Raw genomic sequence first — 10,065 nt, 5'->3', positions numbered from 1 at the left:
AGAGTGAGAAGAAAGAAGACTGCTTTCCAATCAGGAAAAAAAGACTGATCATACAAAATAATTCTGGCTCAGATGATTAGATGCCAATAGGATCCTTATCAACAATCAAGAAGTGCATTGATCAACATCCTGATGACTTGATTAACACGACTGGAACCAAGGAGCCAACTACTGATGCTAGTGCTCTGCCTGACAAGCTTCCAGTAATTGAAGCAACTGCTGAACACAAGAAAACTGCAAAGAGCCAGTTGAAAAGAAGAAGTGAAGAAGTAGTTGGATATATCAGAAAGAAGAAGAAGACTCAGCCTCTTGAAAAGGATGTTAGTACACAAGAACCTAGATCTCAAAGGGATTTAACAACTGCAACACATCCAGTCACACAAGAACCATCTTCTCAAAGGGAAGATGTAGATACTGAGGCTACACAGATCATTGTTAATATTGCTCAGAGTGATCTTCTTGCTGACTCTATTCAACTACTATAGGAAAAGCAAACTCATCAGGAGTTACTGTCATAGGTGGATGCAATCATCAATGATCCTATTTTTGAGAAAAGCACATAAAAACCTTCACCGAGCATTGTTGAAGCAGTTCACATATCTCATACTCCACAAGAACCATCAGTTCAAAGTACTGATGCTGGTCTTTTACCTTCTCCTGACAGATCAAATCCTGATGTTGCAACAACTCCTACCGAGAATCATCCTTCAACTACACTAGCTACGATTGATGATCCATTACTGGTTGCTAGTTTGAAAAAGCATCCTGATGTGCTATTTGTTCCTCCACTTTCATCACTTCCACTTGAGGACTCACCTTCAGGTATTGCTAACTTCTCATATATTCTCATGTTTGTATGATTATAAATAGTCTTTTCCTTGAGGTTACCTCTATTTATATGACAAACATACAACTCTTCTCAGCCATCTCTTATTTCTTTTCTAAATGTGTGATTGAGCCTTTCTTTGAGACTGTGTGAAAATATCAGATTAAATTTTTTTTTGAGTGGCAGTCTCCTGTACTGGAAAAAGGAGAGGTAGCTTTGAGACAAAAATCTTATAAGTTTTTCTTTACTTATAAAGTTTCTTCTATAAGAATAATAATACTCTTAAAAGTAATACATTTTGTGAGAAGTGATGAGCTTACTTGAAAAGAACAGAGAGATTTAGGTGTTACCTTGTTTCTGTTTCAGGATCTCATCAACCACAGGCATCCCTTTGCAAAGAATCTGGATAAAGGCAAGGCAATTCTGCAAATTCTTCTGATGGCTTATCTGATTCTGATAATGATAGTGATCAAGATGATTCTGACACAGCTCAACTTAAGACTACGATTGATGCATCTAAGAAGTCCAATATGGGTTCTTCTTCGCAATTCAATGAGAATCCTTCTTATTATAATGCTGATGCTGAACACTTTAGACAGGCAGAGTTGGAATATAAATGGAGACTTGCAAATACTTCTATCTCGTCTGCTGTTGGCCTGCAACATATTTATCATGCCTATGATGAAATTCAAAATCCTGATCTGAAGTTGCATCTTAAGGCCACAACTATTTCTGTTAAAGGAATTCACTCTGATCTTGATAAAATGAAGAAGTCTCATGTTGGTGTAAAAGAGAAAATTGATGGATTATTGCTTCACACACCTAACTCGGCTGAAATCAAAAGTGTGAAAAATACCATCATAGATGTTGTTAAATCTCAAGACAGCATGGCCTCTAGACTTTCCTCCTTAGAAGATAAGGTAACTATAGGTGACAAACTGGATGCTCTGTTTTCTCTTCTTTCAAATACTGATGCCAGAAAGGGGGAGAAGATAGTTGCTACAAAATGTACACCAGATTATATCCAGACAAAAGATAAAGATATTGATGATGATGGTGATAAGAATAATCCAGTTACAGATGTTCAAATTGCTTCTACTGCTCAACAAACTCAACATTCCAATAAGAATGATCCTTCAGGACAAAGGAAGTCTACTGGTGCTTATAAAGCCAAGCACAAGACTACTGCTGGTGCTCCTGAGGATGATGATGTTACAATCTCTAATTTAGCAGAGGCTAAAGGGTTGTTCTTTCCTTATAGGCATAAGGAAACAGGTGAAGAGATTGTCTTGTACTACAAAGACAAGAGGTTTGAGAAAAAGAATGCTAGGAGTGCACTTGGGTATATAACTAAAGAATTTCCTGATCTAACACCTGAAGAAGCGGTTCTGCAACAAAAGGAGCTTTTGGCTTAAATTAAAGCTGAAGCTAACACTTCTAAGGGAAGAGGAAAAAGAGGTGGTAGATCTACAAGAGCAAGAGGAAGAGGAAGAGGAGGAAGAACTTCTAGATCAAGTCAAGTGAATGTGTTCAACTCTACTTTTCTGAATTTTCTATCCAGAGAAGGTTATGTTCCTGTACAAGTAAATGAAGAAGATAAAGAAGTTCAGAATCCAGAAGAGTTGATTATACCAAGGAAGAAAAGATCAGCCACTGACATTGATCAAGCTGATACATCAAATCGGAATGTAACTCCGGTTGCAAATATAAATCCTGAGGTAAAAGAAGATCCTGATGCTGTGAACCTGATAACTGATTTTAACTCTGATAAAAAGTGATCAAAACATTAAATGAGTCAGCACCTTCTCCAGTAATCACTCCTCATATTTCAGAGGCTGATGAAAAGGAAAAGGTTGATAGGAGGAAAGCTGACCAAGCATGCAAGGAATATTTGCAGAGAGTTTTGAAATCAAAGAGAGAGCTATGGCATAAAACAAAAGGGAAGATTAGTGATCTATCTACAAGTTATGCTCCTCTAAACAAGAAGGATATAAGATGGAAGGATATTCATACATTCGATTATCCTAAAGGGTTCAAGCATGTTGAATTTATGTCAGCTGGAATAAGAGATTCTATTTTAGAACAAGAAGATGTTGATAAGTCCATCAAGAAGCGTTATTGGGTGGAATATAATGAAAAACTGAAACTTATCAAATCATGAACCAGAGGAGGCATTGATCATTCTAATATGGAGATTTTAAATTCTGATCTGCTAGATACAAATACTCTGACAAAAAATCTTGGTGAAAGAATTTCTCCTTCACATCTTGAGAAAGTTGAAGCTGTGAAGATTGTTCATAGAAAGATAAATGATAATGATGTCAGAGAAGAGATTCTATACTTTTTCAGGGATGGTAAAGTAAAGAGCTTTACATTGCAGCAACTCTTAATAAAGACCGTGACATAATTGAAATACATTTACTATCTTCTTAGAGTTGAGAACAGTGTTACCAGAAACTAGTCTTCTATGATATTTGAAGTCATCAGAAGAAGAGTCATGACAAAAGATGATAAATAAATTGGTGATTATGTTCCCGAGCACAGAACTTATACTGGTCAAGAAAAGCAGATGAAAAAGGGAGCTGCAGTACTACAAGTTTTTCTCAACAGTCCCCAGTTATCCTTCAGTCCTGATCATGAAGATGTCAATTTAAGCTTCATGTTGATTGGTGATCTTGAGATAAGCAAAAGCTCAATTTTTAAGTTGAGATTAGCCATCTATCAGCTTGAAGAAGACACTGAAGAAAAGAGAGAGTTGAAGAAAAAGCTTGTTAAAGTCCTAAGAGACAAGGAGGAAGAAAGATTGAAAAACTTTCTTGGAACAACTGTCAGTTATCTGAAGATACTGAAGTAAGCTTTACTCCTTGTACATTTTGTAGATTGGTTTTGGCATCATTGAGAATGGAATTTATGCTTCATTACATTAAGCATAAATTGGGGGAGATTGTTACATATTGAATTCTTAATTATTAGAAGAAGCTCAGGATCTGGCTGTTCGGGTGTCATCAGGAACTGATGTATCATCAGGATTTGGCATGTCATCAGCATTTGGATGTCATCATTATTTGAAGACGGTCTGCTTAAAGGATTTGTTTTGTTCCTTATAATGTGGAGAAAATATCTTTTACGTCTGAGTTATAGGACTTTATCTATTCAGTTGAAGATATGTATCATTTTTAGTTAGATTTTGATAACACATATCTTAGATTGATTTGTTGTTGTTGTGTAGTATATAAACACAGTTTAGGTCATCACTTAGGGTATCAATCTCGAGTATCATTCAACCTAGCAGCTCTCAAGAACATCAGTATTTCTTGAGATGATTTTGTAACAGTTTTTATCAGAAATATAAAAAGCTGTTATATTTTATTACTTGTTCGAAACATTTATACAACTGTATCCAACCCCCCTTAAACAATTATATCTTCACTGGGCAACAGGGTCATCCTCCTGAATGCTCCGAATGATCAGACGACCCCGGGATAAAAGAATCTGTTATCGCCGCTATCTGAAAATTGCGTAGCTAAATAAGAATCTCGAATATCATCACGAATCATACCAAAACCTATTGTACAGTCGCACTCAACCTCTCGACGTCCTATCTTTCTATTTCTTAATCCTAATCCCAACCCTTTATCCATTCCCGAAAATCTTGGCTTGTTTCATTGACTTATAACCTCTAGCTCTGATACCAAACCTATGATGCCCACCAAACTCGGGTCAGAAATTTGGGGCTCACAACACACACAAACAATATATAAACCTATATATAAAATATTATATGCATTGACCCTTCTTCTCACAACCATGGATCGCAATAGGTTCAAGTATAAAAGCAAGCCACAACCTTATCTTTTATTACGTCGTACCAAATCCCAACTAGTTCAACTTACATCTGATAATGATATCATTCTTACAATCTTGCATAACTCATCTACAATATAAAGCTCCTGCTAGCTCGATCCAACTTAACCTGGAATCCTAGCTCGCACATTGGACTGGGAATTCTCGTTACCGAAAATTTCCTTTTCAGCTGTTGAAAATATAAAAAGGTTTGCAAGAGTGAGCTAACTAGCTCAGCAAGTCATAATAGAAATAACTGAGATTAAACAATGACCAATTGAAATGATTCAGAAAAATAAAGTTTCTGGATGCGATGATTAGAATTAGATATTCACTTTTCATTTTAAAAACCAAGGTTAGGCTGCTGATCAGTCACGCACTAACCCCGAGCAATGCACACGACTCTGCTCTCTCTCTATACTGGATCCAAGGTACGTATTGGCCTAATATGACCATGAATCTGGTCTGACCACGAATCTGGTCCATATTTATAAAACCATCCAATTCTAAAACGATTCAATATGATAAGCATTATAATTCAATAAAAACAGAATCATAATTAACCTTGATAAAACATTTATTTCAAAGCATAAACCATTTCATAGGTATCACCGGGGTATATCAAGGTACAAATATGAAGAACGGCTTCAAGCCTGATGAAGAATCAAGTATCGGATGAACAATGGTCCAATGATAAAGCAGGGTATAGATCTTTGATGATATAGGATAGTATAAAGTATATATGTTTCTGTATGATCAAGTAATTCTGGTTCAGTATTTTGTTTATGGTGAGTATGTATTTATGGAGTAGTATCATATTTGTATGGTTTAATATCTGGGAAATCAATCGTTGGCGGTTTACAAGAAATAAGGCTTATAGTTCAAGTTCAAAGATATGATCAGGGTTCAAGGCTGAATATTTTAAAGCGCTTGCAATATAAAACAAGATTTATTTTGAATACTAGCAACATGTTATGAGAAAGTTCAGAAATATTTGTAATATATCTCTAAGAAAGGTTCAAAAGTACTTGCCTTATCATAGATGATTTCTAACTTTACTTGTCCTCCTCTAACAGTTTTATTCATCAACCACTTTCCTTCTCTTTCTATGCTTTGCTTCCATTTATCAATTACTTGCCTTCTCTTTCTACGCTTCAGTTCTATCTTCAGATCACTGGCTTTCTTTTTCTATGTCTCACTTACTCTACTGGACATTATAGTTAACTTTCAATATTCAATCTCATATTATTCTAATCGTCACATAGACGTCACTAGTTTTTATCTACCCTTCGCTTTACCCAAATCCGATTTACGGATTGAAAGTTACATTAAGAACCATAAAAAATTACCACACAAGCAGATAGAAAATCCATTAGATTGCACGTAGCACATAGCATGCAAGATATTCGATCAAAAAAAAAATTCAAAGAAGATTCGGGGTCAAAATCATTTTCCAGGTAATTATTACGAATTTTTGAACATTTTTCAGAATTAAAACGGGACTCCGAATAATTTTATAATTAAATAATAGGGTTCGAACACCCGAACCTGACTTTAATATAATTTTATAATAATTATCGAGTCTTGAAAATAATTTTAAACAATATTTTAAAGCTCGAAACTATTTTTCAGAATTTTTAAATCAAAAATAAATAATTAAAACTAATTAATAATTAATTAAATTAATTAATATTAAATTAATAGATTAATTAAAATAATTAAAAACTAATTAAAAGTAATTAATGAAATAAATCAATTTTTTTTAATAAATAAATAATTAAAACAATTCTCAGAATTTAAAATAATTAAATACACCATTTTCTGATTTTTAAAATAACAGAATATTTTTTTTGAAATAATTTTAAAAAGAAAGGAATGAAATACAAATTAGGTGAAAGGTGGGTGATGAAAATGAAATTTCACCACCACCTTCACACTTGCCACGGCAGCCATGGTCGCCGCCATCGAGCTCGCCGGCGGCGACTTTAACTTGCCCAAATCAGCCTGAAATTTAGTAGATTAACAACCGTAAACCTCCTGAACCTTCCTGTGGTGGTGAATCGATCAAAGAGGTGGTCGTTTGGTCGGAAATCCCATCGCAAAAACACGCCGCCGTCGAGTTCTTTAACTTCGGCGAGGCTCCGATTTAACTCCTCCAGTAACCGTTTGTTATCAACAAATACACAATTCGATTGTAAATCAAATAAGGAACATAACCCAATTCTCAGAATCGACTAATAATCCTTAACGGAGAAACGCCTAATTTTCAATTGAAATTATTCAAGAACATAAACCCTAATTTATGAATCCGAGAATCAAACATCAATTTCTATATGTTATTGGATTCCAAATTTGAAGTATAATATACCAAAATGACCAGAAAAAGATTATCTACACGATGGAATCATCAAATCATATGAACAACATCAAGAACAAATTTTCATAATTTAATCTTTAGTAAATTCGAAATAAAACAATTAAATAAGAAAAATACCTCGATTTCTGCACAAAATTAAATGGTGGATTCAGAAAGAGTTTTTCAAGAGCTTCGATTTGATATATTGCATGCTTGAATCGGAGCTCGATAACGCCTTTGTTTGTTCATTTGATTATGAAGAACGCGACATTTTTAGGGTTTTTCTCTGTAAATTATATATTTCTACTGATCGATTATGATTATACGAATAAAATGAAATAATAAAAGGGCTATATATTTTTGGAATATTGGTTCATGTTGGATCGTTTTGGATCGATAAATTAGTTACTTAGCCGTTAATTAACTGCTAAAACGATCTGATTTGATACCCGTATTGGATAATTATCCAAACTGGGCTTCTTATAAAACACTTTATACAAAAATAATGTAATATTATCCCATCTTTCGAGAATACGAGTTTTGTTGATATATCAAAATAATTATCGTATCGAAAATTGTACGCCGGGATGCGTACGGGTCAAACCGTAATCCGGATCGAAAAAGTCAAAACACGGAAAATGTCCGAAATTACTAAATTAGGTTAGGTAGGAGTTTTCGGAAGAGTTTTGGGTTTTAAAAACATAAAAACGGTTGAAGTTGGACGATTCCCAACTTTATAAAATAATTTTGTAATTATTCAGAAAATAATTATTAAATCTGTAAATCTTTATAAGATCTATATTTTATTATGGACATATTACAATTAACATACTTATACTTTACCACATATAAGCATCCACATATCCCATACCAATCATCAAACAATTCACCAAAAATTACATAATAATCACATAATAATCATTTATCGATAAAAATAATTACACACTATGTCCCGGATATTACAGCTATCGCTAGCAAAATTCTGATGGACTTGACCAAAACAACTGGTGAGAAAGGCTCATCATAGTTTATACCATGAATTTATTTGAAACCTTTTGCCACTAGTCGCCCCTTATAGGTCTGTACTTTACCATCCATGTTAGTTTTCTTCTTGAAAACCCACTTGCACCTTATAGCTTTTACCTCTTCGGGTGGATCAACTAAAGTCAATACTTTATTTTGATACATGGATTCCATGTCGGATTTCATGGCCTGTAGCCATCTCTCGGAGTCATGACTATTCATAGCATCTTGGTAGGTGAAAGGCTCATCATTATCTGTAAGCATCACATCACCATCTTGAGTCAAGAGAAATCCATAATTTCTCTCGGGCTCATGCTGAATCCTACTAGATCTACGAACAACATGTGTTTCCTGAACATGAATACTTTTAATATTTTGATGTACATCCTGATCTCGTTCCAACTCTGGTTCAATATTATCATGTGATTCTCGATCTTCATCGAGATGTATTGTCCTCCCATAAATTTTCTTAGAAATTAGTTCCCCCTTAAAAAATACAGCGGTCCGAGCAATAAACACTTTTTTCTCAAAAGAATTATAAAAACTATACACTTTAGTCTCACTTGGGTTTCCCACAAAATAACATCCATCTAATTTTGGTCTAAACTTGTCAGAGGCTAAATATTTCACAAACTCTTCACGTACTTAATTTTTCATAAATGACATGCTATGACGTTATTTATTCCATATCTTATATGGAATCTTTTGAACTATTTTTTATCGGAACTCGGTTAAGTATAAATGTAGTCATTTTTAGAGCATAACCCCAAAAACTATTTATAAGATCCGCTTGACTCATCATCGATCGCACCTTATCCAATAAGGTACGATTTCTCCTCTCATAATCTCTATTCCATTGACGTCTTCCAGAAGGAGTAAGTTGACCATTGATGGTCTTCTTATTTAGATTTTCCAAATAAGCTCGAAAGTTTAGCTTCCGATCATCTGGTTATCACCATAGGAGTGACAATTGTCTTCTTTAGCAACACTACCAATAGGCTTCAAAAGACCCCTTGGGATTGGACTCTGGTTTGGCACTGAATAAAATCAAATATTAAAATTGCATATCCACTTTATTTTCCCATTTGCATTCCATGTGTACACCATCAATATGGACGTTGTCCATGCCTTTACCATGTAATTTTCAGCAGTTCTAAATATGCCTCACAACTCATTGGGTGTTTTGTCTATTTCATTCAATATGTTCATAAAAAAATGAGAATAGAAGTTTTTCAAAGATTGCTTGATCAAATCAAGCTAAGTCTCTAGACCAATCTTGAAACCCAAAATATCAAGGTGCGTATACCTATCATCTTTAGAACATTAGGTCTAACCGGATCTCATTCTCCCATTTATGCAAATTTATAGTGCCTTATTATTATCAAATCTTTCTTGACGAGCTTATCCTTCAAACATCCTTTAAAGGTGCTCAATCACATCATAATCATAATACTCTTGTTGCTTCTAAAGCTCAGCACTCATAATTGCAAGGATGAGAAATGAAACAACATTTGCATAATCAATTTTCTTCTGGTAAGCATTTTTGTTCAGCACATGTTTCATTCTCATCTAGAAAACAAAAAGGAGAAGTTTGAGTGATATCCTTGAACCTGAGGACAATCCTCAAGTTCCCATGTCAGTCGAGGAGAGTATTTCATTTCAGTTTGTCCTTCTCAAGGACTTTACATAGAGAAGTTATTTGTGTTATTTGTCATTTGATATCTATAATATTAAAATGCATAAAATGAATTAGTCTATAATATATATATTTCCCAATATTTCTATCGAATCAATAGCCCTGACTATTAATTCGGAAAAATATCTACTATATCTTTTAGAGTGAGCCCAGATCCATATTTCACCATGCGTTAGGTCAGCTTTGGCTTTTCTCCAAAAAACATGATTATTTAGGTAGACGACATTTGTCAATTAAATCAGCTATATAACTCTTGGATAGCTTGGTGGAATAAAATTTGTTCATATTTATCTAGAAATCTCGCCAAACTCTATGCATCTA

This window comes from Apium graveolens, chromosome 1 (genome assembly GCF_009905375.1).
Source record: "Apium graveolens cultivar Ventura chromosome 1, ASM990537v1, whole genome shotgun sequence".
NCBI lineage: Eukaryota > Viridiplantae > Streptophyta > Magnoliopsida > Apiales > Apiaceae > Apium > Apium graveolens.
The sequence above is the reverse complement of the archived record's forward strand: the minus strand, read 5'-3'. Positions refer to the sequence as shown.